At 36.2% G+C, this 18,006-nt stretch overlaps 1 long non-coding RNA gene across 1 annotated transcript; it reads right to left on the bottom strand.

Annotated features, from left to right (window-relative positions):
• Window positions 1-15,535: 15,535 nt before the first annotated feature.
• On the bottom strand, window positions 15,536-17,308 carry LOC127961706 (uncharacterized). The gene is made up of 2 exons (XR_008154491.1): window positions 16,883-17,308; window positions 15,536-15,655 (listed from the first exon to the last, which is right to left on the bottom strand). It is a non-coding gene; the product is annotated as an uncharacterized LOC127961706 (long non-coding RNA).
• Window positions 17,309-18,006: the final 698 nt, after the last annotated feature.

Consider the following 18,006-nt stretch of genomic DNA (forward strand, 5'->3'; position numbering starts at 1 on the left):
CTTCAGCTGTAATATAGGACTAATTTGTGATGATAGGTTGTGGTTCCTTTATATTTACGTTGGCTAGTGCTCTGAAAATTCAATAATATAATGATAAATTTCAACATCAAGAAATAATTAGGCAAACTCTTCATGTGAATTTTAATATGTGATATTACTTAATCCCTATAGCTGTGCCACTGATGAAATGCACTAAACAATAAATCTGCAGAGAAGCATCAGTATTTTAATATAACGTGTTCCATTGTTTTTTATATGTATACAGTGTCCTCCATAATTATTGGAACAGTAAAGACAAAATTGTTTTGTTTTTCTGTGGTGTTAAGAAATCTGTAAATATGGTTAAAAGATTAATATGAGACAAATCTACAGAATGTCACATTTTATTACTGGGTGAATCAACACAAAGATGTTTTACCAGCTACAATTTGTTTATTCTTACCTTTAGAGTTTCATCTCCCTATCTGATGTGAGCATAAGTATTAAAACAGTGGCCTCACAGGTCTTTCTAAGTGTTCAGCTGTGTTATTAATTCTTCAGATATTAAAAGCAGGGAATGTGTCTTATCAGTTATATCCATTGCTTCTGCATTCCAAGTCTTGAATTCAATGATGACACACACAAACCAGGATGAAGATGAGGAAGCCGAGAAAGTCAATTAGAACTATAGGAAAAATAAAGGGCATGGAGCAATCAAGAATTTGGAGACCTGCGACATCAGCAACCAACGATGACCTGATCGGATTGAGAAAAACAACAGTAGTTGATGACAGACAAATCATAATAGCTGTGAAAATGAATCCTAAAATACATGTCTGTAAAAAGACAACATCCAGAATGCTGGGGTGAGGGCTCTGTCAATTTACAGTCCGCAGGAGAATTTGACACAGAATTACAGAAGCTACACAGCAAGGCGCAAACCACTGATCAGCACCAAAAATAGAAAGGCAATATTTGTCACAAACGTGAGCCAGCAGAGTTTTGGAACTGAGTTGATGGACCGATTAGAGAAAGATTGACCTTTATTTAAGTGATTGGAAAGCATGATGTTGTCCCAGGAACATGTCTCACTTGGTAAAATCAGGTTCTGCACTACATATATTGACACCCCATAAGATCTTAAGCTTTTACCAAAAAGCTGCATGTGTGCTCAGCCTGCTTTTCCATAACACAGCAGTTTTTTCAGCTCACAATTCAGGGTCTGTTTCTCCAGAGGCTGGAGAATGTTTAACCTTGTCGATCTGTGAATCATTATGTTCCTGCAGGGAGCAGTCTAAGTGTCTTAGTGTGGAATATTCAATGGCACAGACTTGTTCCATCAGGTAATCAGGATAAGGCTCATTACGCTGGGAAAGAAAGGATAATAAGGAGGACTGAGGGGTGCTCACTGTTTGCCTAGTCATGTGCTGCCATGATACGCACAGCAGACATGAGCAATAATAACGTCTGAAACACATGTTGTCTGTTGCAATTAGCTGGTCTTGACGTTTGCTCTATGGGTACTTCCTTGAATGAGACTTTTTTTAAAGGTGTATAATACCTGGAGAAAGCTATCCGTTAGTATTCAAGGGCAGTTGCTCAACTGGCACATGTCTGCTTATGGACACTCAGTTCAAGACACAAATGTTTTGAGCCAATCACTTGAATTGTAAAGGCCATGTGACAAGTGTTTTAGGAAACAATATATGAAACAAGTTTTTGTTACAGTACAGAGCCTTTTAAACAAAGGCTTGCGATGCCAAAATGATGCCATCTATACAGCAAGCATTCAGAGTTTTTACTTGCACTGTATTAAACTGAGTTCACTTTTAATTCTACATTGCAACAATGATACATTTTAGTTGAAATAATAGATTTCATAACACTTTATCATATGAATATACTGTAAACCATGCGTAACTACAACTGTACAGCAAAAGAATACATGTGTTTTGTGCTTTTTTTTTTAATTCTCACTTTAACGGTTACGAACACTTACATTTTGCTAAGTACATCTTTTCCTGAAGGGTCTACATTGTTAATAATGATTTTTTAAAAGTATAAAAAAAAAAAAAAAACAAGATTATCGGAAGACAATTGCTTCTTTGTTATTATGTGTCAAATGTAATAGCAATTTCTGAGTGAAAATCCTTTCACCACCAACATTTCTGTGTAGGATTCAGACTTCACTCAAGAGCTTGCTATTAAATTTCACAAATGTAATAATAAATGACATCAAAACATTAAATTGAATATTATAGATGTTTTTTTTTTTAAGTAGAAAGACTGAAATATATAACGTTCAAAAATATACATTTTTACACTGTATACCACCTTTTCGTTAATGTCCAGCAGATGGCAGCATATGAAGAGGTTTTAGCCAAGCACTATAACAAACCTTGCTTCAATTTTTACAACAGGCGCACTAGACAATCAAATTATTTTTATTTAACTGTGAATAGTCAAAACATGTTAAATTAATGTACTATATTATATTATACATTTGCACTAATAAAAATAACAACAAACTTGTATTTATAGCATCATACAGGCTTCCTTTCTCCAAGGTCATGCATTTCCTGATGACATCATACTATCTGATTCTTTACATGAAGTGATGATGTCATGCTTTTGGTTGCTAAGTGATCCCAGGTGGAGCCATATCTCCGTTGCCTCCGTTGCCTGTTATCTGTCATTTGAGCAGTCTGATTTATGGAAATGTTTCTGTTTACAGCTTCATTAACAATGAATGAGGCTGGATGTCTAGTATATATTTAACATATTTGCAGAAATAGAATTCCCAGAATAGCCTCTGTCTACAGATTGATGATACCTGAGCAAGCAAAAAATGTATGGCTGCAATCAATGTGTCATGTAATGTAAACTGCATCTGGATGTCATAAAAATAGGAGCAAGCTGATATTTTTGGTAGCTTGGATATCAATGATATCACCACTGTCTCAATCTGAGAAATAACCAATATCGCCCGAGGGAAAGCAAAGCAGACTCCAGATACAATCAGAAACCCAAGCTATTGCTCATAAGAGACATGGTCATGAAAATAAATGTAATGAAGTGTTGTGGTGTTTTAGATGCGGCCTCACGTTCCTGATCCTGTTAACTCACAGGCTAAGAATACACCATCAGACAACAATAATACACTGACATTTCATTTAACATTGGATTTTCTTTTATTTTAATAGCTGGAGCACCACATGCTTTATTCAGCTGCAATCTCTCTCTCTATGTATATGTTTTCAGTTAATGAAAAGAGAGTAATGCTTCACCCCTTACTATCTGTAGTATTCAGAATTAGAATTAGTGTGTCCCAAATTGTAGTGTAGTGATTTTCTCAAAGGTACCTGATTCATCTGGTGTAAATGAAAATGCAGATCCATGCACACTTTACTAGCTAATATTGCCCACAAAACCCATTACAGAACTACAAAACAGTTGCATGCAGCCATTGACTTCCATAGTATTTTTTTCCATAAAGTTAATAGCAACTGTATGGTTATCAAAATACCTTCCACATATCATATTTTGTGTTCAGCAGAAAAAGACTAATAAACAACATGAGGTTGTGTAAATGATGACAGAATTTCCATTTTTGGATGAACTATCCCTTTATGTAGAGAAAAAAAAAATATTGTATGTTATCCACATTATATTTAATCTGTGAGCTTTTATAAAGATACTTACAGTGGTCATTAAACACATGAAGAGAATTCTCCGCATGAAAGCCCCACGTCTGGATGATCAATGTGCTGTTTCAGTTCTCTCCAGTACAGTGGGAAATGAAATGAAAAGTGGATGATGTTGATTGTAACTGATTGACAGGGCAGTTTAAACAGTGACAGGATTCATACAGTATAACTATGCAACAGAGTGGTCTGTTAAAGATGCAGTTATGATGTCCCAAAGCTTGACTACTCTTTTGGTATACTACACTTAAAAATGCTAATGTAATTTTCTTCACAAAAAGATTTAATTATTTTAGGACATAGTATGTGAATTGGAATGCTCATTAAGTGGTTCTCTTTTTGTTTTATTCAGCTTTTTGCGGACTGGTAGATGGACTGGTGAGGAGATGGTAAGTGTGAGTGTTAAACTGCAGGGGGCAGTCAGTGTACAGTAGGCCAGGATTAATTCACTGTACCACATCTCTACACTGGTGATGTCACCATGGTTACAAACAAACAGTCTTGCACACTTCGCATTTATACACCTCTGAACAAGTAATCTTTTGTCTTTACACATCAGACGAATAAAAGGACACTGAAATATCTTGTGCGTTTCAGTGAAATGCGATGTCCCGCTGGTATTTTTATCCAGGTACACGTCATGGAGAGATTTCATTGAAATCCTCCTACCTTTCATTCGCTGAGACCAATGGGAGTTCTCTTCTCAACCTTGATCTTGAGCATTCATACCCTGTCAAATCACAGCTCACTGTCACTGTCACCATTAGTCACAGCACTGAAGCTATATACGCAGGAAGCATGATTACTCTTCTGGCTATCAATAACTCATCATAGTGGTCCCTATGTTGGGGGTCAGGGATGGTCCTCATATCCACTTTGACATGACTGACTGGGTCAGTTACCAGCAGGGTATACGCTTACAGGCTTGGCAGGGTTAGTACGAGCCTCTCCTGCTAAAATAGCATTGCTGAGAAGCGAGAATCTCGGCGGGACCACAGGCATGCCTGCTTCATGTATAGACTAGTAATACTGGTAGAGGTGCTGGGTCGTTGATTCCCACACACAATTTTCATTGATGAGAATTACTTTATCACAGTCCTGGATGCCATCATTAGTCACAAGAAACAACCAGCCTGGGGTTTTTCCCAGATGAGAACGGTGACATGGCCTGGCTGCACGTAGACTAAATGATATTGATTCGCTGATTCATAGTCAAGCCATTTGAATCAGCATCATCACAGCAAACAAACAGCAAAGCGGTAAGGTGTAAAGATTCAGAGTTGTAGCATCCTGACATGCCTTGCAATATTTTGGAAATGACGTATCCAGGGTGGCCCCTACCCTCAGCGGGACATTGGAAGGATTTGTAAAGCAAATGTACATTACTTCTAATAATAAGGGCTGGGTTTTGACACAAATTTCACAATTCAATTCAATTCTGACTCACAAGATTTTTCAATTCAAATCAATATTGACTATTTTGGATATGGTACAGGTCCATATTTTTTCAACGAAAAAAAAATCTCTCAATTAGTGCTGTAAAATATAAATGAGAGTCAGTTGGTAGGCTAATACATGACTATAATATTGAAGGTTAAAATGAACTGATTTAGGCTATATAAGTTTTTATAATAGGCTAATAGTAATAGGTTGCAATTACATAGCCTAATAATATTTCTACTACAACCTGTTTTTGTTCAAATATAAACATTTAAATGGTGGCTGTCGTAAAAAAATTGATGGATTTATTCAAACATATATTGAAGAACAGTAAAAAATTATAAAATGCTCCAGTTAATGGTCACCATCTGAATATGTTTTTTTTTTTTTTTTTCTGAGGTAAATGTGACAATATGTGACATTGTTTACAAGCTGTTTTACTGACATTTTTTCGTGGTTGAAACACTGATTGAGCAATTACAAGAGGCAGTTTAGGAACAAATTTCGGTAAGTTGTAGGCTACTCTTTCTTTTCACATATCTACGGATGTTATTTCTTGCTAAAGCTGCTAAAGTGGAGGAGTTGATCAGTTCATGTGTGCTACGCATTGTGCTTCTCTTGAACTGAGGTGCTACAGCGATCTGTCACTCCACATTAAACAGCACAAAAATTACATTTATTTTTTAATACTGTAATAAAATGGTAAGAATTTGAAAGCAACAAAGCCTAATGTGATTGAAGGGATTTTTTAACCCATTCCTACTAATCTTATAATACCAGCACTCACTAGAAATGATTCAAAGCCGTCTGCTCATCTCTTCATTAGACAGACAGTGACATCTCACTTTTAAACCCACTGATTATATTATATATGAATCCCTCTCCCCCACACATTTAAAAATGGTTGCATGTAGGCTACACGCCATACGCACAGATAGGGAATATTGTTTATTTCTGTAATTCTGTGACTGTTGAATTCACTCAGGCTGACCCATCGATGAGAAGAACAAAGTGGCCACCGTTTCTGCTTTCTGTCAGTTGAAAAGCTGCCCTCTTGAACATGCCATCACATCAAACTTTTTTATCCAAAGAACAACACTGAGATGTGTCGGAGTGGTCAGTCTCCCACTGCAGGGGTCACTTGTCTATTACACTGTGCTCACATTCTCAATCCCTAATTAAACATGTTCAGATGTTCCAAAGGTCACTAAGAAGTTCAGCTTATGTGTGAAATATAAGATAGTTTCCTGCAGATCAAACATTACAGCAACACTATACCATGGGTTCAGTTCTCAGGGAACATGTGAATTGATCAAATATATACAAAATGTACAAAAGTCATTTTGAAAGTGTCTTCCAATGTACTTATAACAAAATATTGATATTAATTAAGTAGTTATTATTTTATTAATAATTAATTAATTAAGTAGTTAGATAAACCCATAGGGTATTTTTAATGAAACGTTAAACATTTACTTTTATATATATATATATATATATATATATATATATATAAACAATAATAATTCATAATAATTCAATGATTTTTCATTTAACTTGATGTACGAAGCTAAAACTAACAATGATAAAAAAAAATCTATAAAAACTAGGCATATTTAAAAGAAACAAATAAATTAAAAAAGTACACACAAAACGTAAAGAAGAAGAAAAACATTTTTTTTTTAAGAAAATTTGAAAATAATTTTGTTTTAAATATTGAAAATATAAAATAAAACAAATAGTTTCTCAACTATACTAAAATTGATTTTGCCTTACAAGGGTAAAAGCTATTCTGTACAACCTAAGATTTGTACATTTAAAAAGAAGTTGTTTTCCCCATGAAGGGGAAATGAATCTCATGCTTGTCACTGTCATATTGTCATCTTACTTGACTGCGAGGTTTTCCCTGAGGAACTCCTCCACAGGAATCCATGACTGCAATAACATTTCATCCTGGATGGTGTCAGTCACTCTTTACCGAGCACTATCTCCCAAAACCCCAGCCACACTCAGGCCATGGGGGTCAGTCATGCATCCATCAGAAGTTTCCATCAGAAGACCAGTTAGTCAAAAAATAGACCCCTCTGCCTTTTATAAATCAAAGCATCCCTATAAAAAGCGTAGCTGCTTGATGGCAATGGTGGTGAGGCCCTATCTTTAGCTTTATTTATGCACTGGTGTTGACAGTAGCACTTGCATGCTTTCCAGTCACCATTCAATAGGTCACATGTCCGCCGGGGCTTTGTTGCTGGAAAGCACCACCTTGCGAGAAAAGCCTTTGCACGTGTGTTTCGCCACCAGTCTTAACCGTAACTGCACCAATTTTAACTTCAAATCAGCTGCTCAGTTCTTTCCATTCAAATACTGCTTCAAATACAAAGTACTTATTTAGACAAGATTTAGATGATGGCAAGTACTAGAAGTGGGGAATTATCCTCGCTGATGTGCTTTCTTTAGAGTCATACATGTAAATAAAAATACACGTCTTAAAAATGTATTTTAATTGACAGGACAGAATGAGAGATATCCAAGGAAACCATTAGATTAACTGATTAAAATGAAATATAAACAATTCTAATGATTTAAAAAATGAAATGAAATAATAAAACACTTATCATAAATGCCATCTATTGTTGTTCTGAGTCTAAAAAACAAAGAGACACTAAGCTGTCTGCGATCTAAAACTGGATTCTGGCTGATCTCCATCCAGCTCCCTTGTCAGCTGTGTCTTTATCTGTGCAGTCAATGCAATCAATTTTTCAAGTTTCCAGAGAACGTGCTCGGCAAAATTGCCACCGTCTTATCACCTGCTAACACGATACAGGAGTACACGGCAATTTTCACAGCTGAAATCAGGGGGTGCGAGTAGGGTTACTCCTGGCTCTTATTCTGTTTTTCAACTCCAGTGTTTCCTGGGTAACAAGCTGAAATAACAGGTGACCTGAAACTTCTTATGTCTTATGCATGGGCTGCAGGATGACCAGCCAGTCCAAGGTATTGTACATAATTATTTGAGAAACAGCTGATCTCACTGAAAACAGACACAGCTAGGTTAAGGAGCAGTTTACCATTCAGTATAATGGTTCAGTATAACATAATGCATCAGTGGGAGCCTATTTGTGCAACTCATTGACGAAACTCAATTGATAAACTGTTGAAAGCACTGATTGAGGATTTGATAAATCAATCAAACAATAAAGTATGAATGTGGAATCACCTTCATGCTATTCCAATATTGTTATTTCTTCTGTGGAAAATAAATAAGCTTTTCCCTACATCAAGAGTTCAACAACACTAATGCTCCAAAGAGGACTAAAGGATCATTGTAATCCTTTCGTTTGATCTTCTTCTTCATTATAATTTCTAACATTATACTAACAACATTACAGGTGTTTTATGTCTATAGCTAGATGAAATGCCTTTTGCAGATTTATTGTCAAGTGAATTTGTGGAATTAACTTCTTTAAAATGTAAGTTGATGGATTAATCATTTAGCTTTATAATTTGAGTCCCTGTAGTTCTCATATAGATATTTTCACCACTGTGCATGTGGATGAGCAGCCACCATATAGATGAGAGCAGGACGGCAGCAGGGAGGCAAAGCCAGGGTCCGGCAGGCTTTACAGGAGATCTAAGCTGAGCAGCTGGTTTGTCTAAACTTTTAACGCAGCCATATCAGGGCTGTTGTTCCTGAAGGAGCACAGCAAGATTAAAACCACTGATAGTTCCCTCACAGTGGGAGACCAAACCAAACTCTCAGCCTGCCTGCTCGTAAATGAAAAGGTCAGAGGTCAACTGTTTAAAGGGAGGGTCTGAGCAAATGGAAAAACTGAGCTGAAGTCATCAACTTGTCACATTTAGGAGCCAAAAGGCTCAATGCCTCTCATGGGGGACAGAGCGATGATCGTTACGAAGGCTGAAATCTGTTGCAAACCAGTGTTCTTTTATTTTATTTTTATGCTGCTTGTTTAATTTTACCTTATGTCTTACTAATTTTGTAGTATTTATTTTAGCAGCTTTTTTACTTCTGTTGTTTTATAGTTTAGATTTCAAATTAGCATTAATGTTTTTACTGATTTATAATTTTTTTGTTTTACTTTTAGTCATTTTAATACATCATCTTACTAAACTTACCAAAGAAACATTTAAAAAAGTTTTTGAGCAATATATATATTTTTTTGTTTCACGTTTTTCAATTAATGAAAATGATTTTAATAGATTTAGTTTCAGTTTTACTTAAAGGTATAGTTTACCCAAAAATGACAATTCTCATAGCTTCATAAAATTATGGCTGAACCGCTGATGTCACATGGAATATTTTAACAATGTCCATACTACCTTTCTGGACCTTGAATGTGGTAATATCCTTGCTGTCTATGCAGGGTCAGAAAGCTCTCAGATTTCATCAAAATTATCTTAATTTGTTTTCTGAAGATAAATGAAGATCTAATAGGTTTGGAATGACATGAGGGTGAGTAATTAATGACAGATTAAAATTTTGGGGAGAACTGTCTTTATCAAGAACAACCACACTGTTGTGGTCAACATCAAGAAGATGTTATATTATATAATTAGAGCAAAATTTCATCCAAAATGTAAAATTCCATCATCCTTTGTGCATCCATGTTGTTTTAACATGTATGACTTGATTTTTTTTTCCTGCAAATACCAAACGCAGCTATTCTGAAGTGTTTTTGTCCATAAAAACGTGAAAACTATCACTTGTTTACCCGAACGTCACCGCGATATAAAAAAGTCAATGGGCACCAATGTTGTTTTGGACCCAATAGAATTTTAGGGGTAACACGAGGGTGGATAAATGCCACAGTTTTCATTTTGGGGGGAACTATCCCATTATTCTTTCTATAAAATATTCATGCAGTATGACATAATTAACTGTAAATGGGCAGCTTTATACTACTGCTCCATCTCGAATCATTGAGAAAGCCAAATCGCACAGAATAAGAAATAATGAATCAATGCGTTATTAGCGTGTAATAACCAGTATGGAAAATGTCACAGTGGTAATGCACTTGGCCCACATGCGTTCAGAGTAGTGGATGTAATCCCACACATAGCAGCTATATGTCTGCTCGTGATGGCCCGCGTTCACACTAGCAAAGACTCAGACAGTGGGCGGCTCGTGTGGGTGACTGGGCATATGACTGTAGTAAGACTGAGCCCAGAGATCTGCACTATCAACAGTGTGTGTAGGTGGCTATACTGTTGCTTTCTACAATCTGGCTCACTCAGGAAAGAGTGACGAGAAAGAGCTATGAAGTGAAAAATACACATGCTGGTCTGAGGACAGATCTGTATTTGTCCCGGGCACTTCAGCCTTGCTCTGTGTCACATGGTGCACATAATAATTGAGCTGTAGCTCTTCATGTCTGGCAGACAGTCTGGAATGAAGCTTTTCATTTTGAAGAAGGACACTTTTTGAGCGCACTGTCAAAAGGTGTGGATAAACGCAGTTATTTATGTGCTAGTTTTGCTCAGCAGGATATCTTCAGCACAAAAGAGAGTGACATACAAAATAGCGTGCTGTTCAAAAGGGAAAAGAAAGAGAATCAATCTGAATTAAAGCCCCGGAGTTACGCTGTTTCTATGACAACCGAGACAATGCAGCTGATGTGCCCACAGAAAAATCAAACGTCCTATTCGAAGTACAGTAGAATAGGATAATTTAGCTATTTTTTAACATTAAGATTGAGTAGAGGGTATTCACTATGCAGCATTGCCTATAAAAAGGTTTAAACAAAACTAATGTCTGCCTACTAATGTGGAATACAACAGGTAATGAGGCTATTATGTTTGGGTAGTGTTGTGCTCTCACATAGGTTATATCTTTGATTCCCTGCTTTCAGGCTATGAATCACGCCAAACTATTTCTCCAGCCGTGTGATCACGCCGTTATGTTAGAATCAAGCCAATCACAACAGCCACACTGCGTTTGGCGCTTATGTCATCAGTCTCTATAGAAAGAGAATAAACGGTATGCTTATAACTAGAGCTGAATGTCACTAAATTAGACGGAATAACGAATAAAAAGAATGTGAAAGACTTTCAATTTTGATTACACTTTAAAGAATAAAACTCTGACATAATTGATAATACACGGAGAGGAGACTCTTTAGGGCCATACCAGCCTACGTAGTATTGGCCACAAAGTTAAATGGATAATTCTTCCAAAAATGCAATTCTGTCATTAATTACTCACCCTCATGTCGTTCCAAAACGCATAAGACCTTCGTTTATCTTCTGAACACAAATTAAGTTATTTTTGATGAAATCCAAGAGCTCTCTGACCCTCCATTGACAGCAATGGAACTACCACATTCAAGGCCCAGAAACTTAGTTAAGAAAGACTTTTGGTGCAGAAAGAAAACAAAAATAATTTTATTTAAACGATTTCTTCTCTTCCACTGAATAAAGTCAGTATTTTTGTATTCTCGTAGCTTCAGAACATTAAGGTTCTACGACTGATGTCCAGTAGACTATTTTAACAATGTCCTCTGTTTGAATGAAAGAAAACCTTAATAATAACATCACTGTTAGGGCCTAGGACCTATACAGTTCTAACCCCCCCCCCCCCCCCCAACACAATTCTGAGTATCTCACAATTTTTGTCTTCTCGTAATTGCGAGATACAATATCGGAGACTCTTTTATTTCAACAGAACTGCAAGTTTAAGTCTGAGTCTGAGTCTCACAATTCTGAAAAGAAAAGTCTGAATCATGAAATATACACTCACAATTGTGAGGAAAATGTCAGAATAAAAAGTCAGCATTGCCATGGAAAACAGTGAATATTAGGAAATATCTGACTGCTCTGTGCCAAAACTGACCAACGAAAATCAAGTATTTCAAAGAGCTGTAATAAACGTAAACCGCAGCTATCAAAGATTGCATGAATGTTATGAAATAGGTACTGTTACTGCATAGGCGGTACTGTTGTACAGTCAACCCTTCTGTCCAACATGCTGGCATTTAGAGATCTTGACAAAGACAGGCCATCTGATATGTAAGTGTGTTGTATTCTCCACAGTGTAAACTCACTTTAATGCAGTTAGCATGGCCAGGCAACATTTTCACTGAGCAGCAACTAGCCGACATCGTAATGCAATAACAGAAAGGCATATTCTATTAGCCCCAAGTCTGTAGCTTTCTTTGAGCGATAACTAGGGCCATTAGCTGGCAGGCACTTTTAAGAAACGGGTCCTCTTTCTGAAAATAGAAAATGACACGGCCACCTAAATCACAGTAAATGCCATCTACAATCTACAATCTACATCTACAATTGTGTCTTTATGACACAAATAATAATAAGGGTCTAAATAATGTACATCATGAAAGACAAGAAAATGTTACTTTATTTAAAAAATAGGAAAATACAAACCACTGCAGAGGTTCACAGTCATGGCTTTTGGCTTATAATGTCACTCCAACCCTCAGTCTATTCTAGCACTTGCACGTGTAGCCTAACAAATAATGGTTGAAGTGGCTCTGAAGTGAGTCTTTTTAACTGTAGTACATTAATAGCCCTGCTAAGGACCTCTATTATAGTCAACACCCCATAGCTGCAGTTTTAATCTGCCTGACAAAGTACATGTATGCAGAAAAGTTCACCATAATTTATAAATATCTAAAATATATTGTTGAGTGCTTTAGCGATCATTGTACATGCACAGGATTTAACATTCTACTTTTATAGTGTCTCCTTTGAAAAGTGATTCTTTGCTTTAATATCATAGTAGGTGGCTGTTTGCCAAATTAAAGGCTCTCGCTCTTTTAAAACACTTTTATACAGCTTTGAGTTTGGGAATGAGCTTTGGCAAAAAGCAGCACTGAAGCAATATCACAAAGGCAATCACAGCTGTACTGAAGGACAAAAGCACAATAATTGTTTTATACAAGAAGTTTAATAAACAAGATGTCGATAAACTTACCATTTAGATGCAATTGAGAGTTCCTTTGTGCATTTTTGTTTCTGCAGACAGTTCCAAGTGGATACACTATACTATAGTAGTATATGTTCTTGAATGAATAATTTTGAGTGAAACAGTTAAGTAAATTATTCAATGACCCCTCATTAGGAAAGTTATTTGTTCTGTTTCTGAGGCATATTTCTTACTATATGAGTAGCATGATCCATTCCTGGAAACGTCACAGCTTCAGGACAGTATTTAGAAAACCCCAGGCTTGTTTTTTTTGTAGGTATGTCGTTTACAATTTTTAATATTTTTGTGAAATTTGTGGAAATTTGTTTATGTTACTGAAGCGAAGCAACTGACGCTGTTAGGTTACGTGACAGTAATGGCCCATGATGGTCCTCACTGCAGGACACAAGATCCAGGGGGCGTGGTTTGATCCTCCCACCCTACATAAACCTAAACCTACCTGTCTCCACCCCTGATTCCTAAACCTACCAATCTCCCAGAGCTCCACCCCTGAACCTACCAATCTCCACCCCCTAGAGGTGGATGCAACCACGCCCCCTTTATTTATGTTATAATCATCACAGATTCACAAAATAATTAAATGGACTAAGGTCGATATCATAAATACTGTACTCTATTAACTAGAATTAATGACTTGGCATTTGTTTGTATTATGACCTCTCGGGTCTCGATGTGAGATGCACAAATAAGAGGGATTCCTGAAACTCAAACAAATTTAATTAATGGAAGAATATCTTGTGGTCTGCATCTATAGGACCCAGTACAACCCCTGCAGTGCGCCAGTGCCAGTAAGCACTTCTTCTGTTATCAGTGCTGGCCAGTAAGGTGGTTAAATTTAGATCTGGCATTCACGTAGTTGCAAAGTCTAACAGTACGAAACTCAAAAGTACATGCCTCACAGCATGTTGTAGAGTAAATATCTCATTTGCCTGACTGGTGCTAACTGTGCAAAACAGAGGATGTGATTCTGTCCACACACTATGTTAAATGTAGGCTACCATCAGAAAAACAGAAATGAGAAAATCTGACATTTTTGCCCATACAAGGTATACAAAAAAAAAAAAAAAAAAAAAAAAAAAAAAAAAATATATATATATATATATATATATATATATATATATATATATATATATATATATATGGACCCACTTTATATTAAGTGGCCTTAACTACTATGTACTTACATTTTAATTAATAATTTGTTACAATGTACATATTGTGTACATACATGTTTTTACATTGTACTTATATTTAAAATAAATTGCATGTAATTACATCTGTATTTAATTTCTGTAATTACATTTATAATTACACTGTTGACCCATACTTTACACCTTAACCCACCCTTAAACTTACCCATACCTCCAACCCTCTCCCTAACCTTACCCCTATCCCACCTCAATAGCACCAAAAGTGTTTTACAATACAATATGAACACAATAAGTACATTGTACTTATTTTTTATGTAAGTACATAGTAGTTAAGGCCACCTAATATAAAGTGGGACCATATATATATATATATATATATATATATATGTATATATATATATATATATATATATATATAAAGAATGTAGGTGCCTAAGATCAGTGAGGCCTATGACCAGTCAGTTCCAATAAGAAAATCAGGGCTAATTAAAAAAACAACAACAACACAACAACAACAACAGATTTGGTACTAATATAGCATGCTGACCATAACACTGTTTTAGATACAATTTTAAAAGATGGGCCATTTTTTACGGGGAACAGCAAATTATGAAAATGATAACTAGTGTAACTAATACGGAGTCAAAAAAGGAGTTTGACAACAGAGATCATAGGCACTGATCACTATAGCAGCTTTAAGTTGTGCTGTTGGGTCATTTATTTAACTTGACTACCTAGACTAATTCAGGGTATCTTCACATTTTTTGACAGCAAATTTAATGACTTTTAAGACCTTTTTAAGTCCTCAAAAGGGAAAATTTAAGACTTTATCTAAACAAAAATACAGGAAAATGTTCAGTCCGACAACACAGATTGATGTGGCGAAGCATTAGTGTGGCACAACTCACCACAGCCACGCTCAAGACAGGTCAAAGGGTCACAAAAACTTTTATACCAAGTGCTGATTGACCTTACAACCCTGACATGGTTGACTATGTATAAACTATCAGCCTTTAAGGTACTTCAGGTAATTTCTAAATTCTGGCCCCTCATAGCAGTTTGAAAAAGACATGGAAGACAGCCCCAGGACATTACAAAAGCCCATTTCATCATACTTGATCTAAATTATGGTTAAATGTTGCTGCCTAATAGCCTTGAGCTGGGTTTGGGGGTTCTCCCCCAAGAAAATGTTGTTCAGGGTCTGATTAGTGTTTTCTATGTCATTTCAGACACAGATAAATGCAAGCACATACAATAATCTATGCATAGACCTAATGAATGACAGACAATTGTAGGAAAGATCAGGATCAGAAATTTATTGCATGTTCCAGTTGTAGGAGATCCATGACTTTCCAATTTACTGTGGGTCCATCCATTGACACAGAAAGCATGTTCCTTAAATTAAGTTCCTTGGTGCCCTCCTGAAATTATAAAAAAATAAAATCAAAACAAAGTCCACCTCAAGAATGATAACATTTTCATTCATGTTCACTCAGATTAGATGGTTTGTCTAAAGTAGTGATTCTCAAACTGTGGTCTGGGGACCACTGGAGGCATGCCAGATTACCAAAGAGGTCTGTGAGCAAAAGTCATCAACCAAAAATGACTGACATGGACTGTGACACCGTTGTACATTTCCAATTCACTTCTCATGACTTGTTTTCTAATCATGCACATTATTAGCAGGTGAAGTTAGTCATGGTTTCAGAAGACTGAAATGGCCTGCATTTTTACATGCATTAGGGATGCTCATTAAGCCAAATATGTCAAGTTTTTCTTTTCTTTTATTGGCTAAGTGGTCCTTGATTTGAAAGAAAAAAATGTTTGAGAAACAAGTTAAGCCATAATAGTGAATGCCCACGAATTGGGCCTATGTGATAGGGTTCAGTGTCAACGTTGTTAACCTAAAATTGAGAAGCACAAAACAGATATTTGGAGTCTAATTATGAACTGGGCTACATTATTTAATTCAATTAAATTTTACTTTTCACATAAAAAATATGCAAGAAGCATAATGCATATTGAATGCTTTATACAATAAAGTTATTTGCAGCACTGCCTTCCATCCATAATGCAGTAGTCCTATGCCTAGATGTCACCCACAACATTTTTTTAACTGATTGGATGGGACAATATATCGATGCATTTTGAATCGAGAAATTATTCTGGATCGATTCCAATTTTTCTGAATGCATTGCGATTCTCTCTCGAATCGATTCTTAGTTTAGTTTTTAACAGCAGATGCCACTGCGTGCTTTAGATGCCTTACACACGCCACTTGAACCTACTATAAAATAATAATTAATAAAGTTCGAAAAGGTTGAAGCGAAGTACAAGGGTGTTTGCAGTGGGGCCGGGCGTTTACATTAATCTTGCGTCATAAAAGCAATATATCAATTACATTCTCAGACTCAGCAGAACGCACGAGCGCTCTTCGTCGTGAGCATTTGAGTGCTCGGTTAAAAACTAGCCTAGAGCGCCATCTGCAAAAACTAAGCTCATAATCAATTTGCAACGCATTCGAAAAAAAAATTAAATCAATCCAAGAATTGGGACGCATCGATATTTTTGTCCCAAATATTCATTAGGAAACAAAAACACATTTTAACATATTCAAATCATTTTAAATGTTACTTTTAGAGTCTTACCTTAAAGTGCTCCAGCAAGTCTTCTGCCATTGAGGTGCTCAAAAACTGAGAACCAAGATAGCGAGACCTGACAATCATGGTCTTGTCCACAGCTTTATCGTCTTTGCCCATGCTTGCGATTTCACAAAATGCCGTGGTGGCGAACCATCAGCGCTACGCGTTCATCAATCACTTACTCGTATGTGACATATGGTATGATGCAGGTTGCACCCACGAAGTGCTGCCCCCAAATGTTGTGCTGGTCAAATTGCGGTTGAAAAAATAAATAAAAATGACGAGTCGGACATAAAATTTAAGACCCCACATGAAATTTAAGACATTCATATGGAAAATTCCAGGATTCAAGACATTTTCAGACCTTAAAAATCGAAAATTGTATTTAAGACATTTCAAGACTTTTTAAGGACCCGCGGGGACCCTGTAATTAATTACTAGCAAAAAAATGGTTGGCACGTCCAGGGGCGTGGTCTAAATGGGTTGTCCCTATTCTCTTAATGAGTAATGGGTGTTTTTTGGGTGTAACATGCGATAAACCAATCAGAGTCTCATCTTCCATTCCCTTTAAGAGCCAGTTGCGCTCTTGCCGTGACGGATTTGATATTTACATGGCGTAATTTGGCAAGCGCAAAGACATGTCGTGTCTCCGAGATGAAACGGAGCTGCTCGTGTACGAGCAAAAATAGATAGCCTAATTCTGATCCATGTGATGACTATCCATTATGAAATGTAGGCATTTATATATACATTATATATATATATATATATATATATATATATATATATATATATATATATATATATATATATATATATATATATATATATATATATAAATTAATTTAATTAGCCTACAAAAATTCTTATGCATTTATCCTTTAATAATTCTTATCCTTTAATTTTTAATATTTGGCATGTCTGCGTGCTGCTGTGCGTCCCTGTGTTTAATAAGCAGCGTGCATGTTACGGACCCACCTATACTAACACGCTCTTTAAATAACAAAGAAAAAACATTGCGCCAGACTTTAGACCAGGTTTGAGTTGGTCTATGGCCCAGTCTATTTTCAGCTCCTTAAAATAGCATTGCGCAAGCGATGCGCCTGAACACACCTCTTTTTTAGACCAGC

This window comes from Carassius gibelio, chromosome B7, assembly GCF_023724105.1.
Source record: "Carassius gibelio isolate Cgi1373 ecotype wild population from Czech Republic chromosome B7, carGib1.2-hapl.c, whole genome shotgun sequence".
Taxonomy (NCBI): domain Eukaryota; kingdom Metazoa; phylum Chordata; class Actinopteri; order Cypriniformes; family Cyprinidae; genus Carassius; species Carassius gibelio.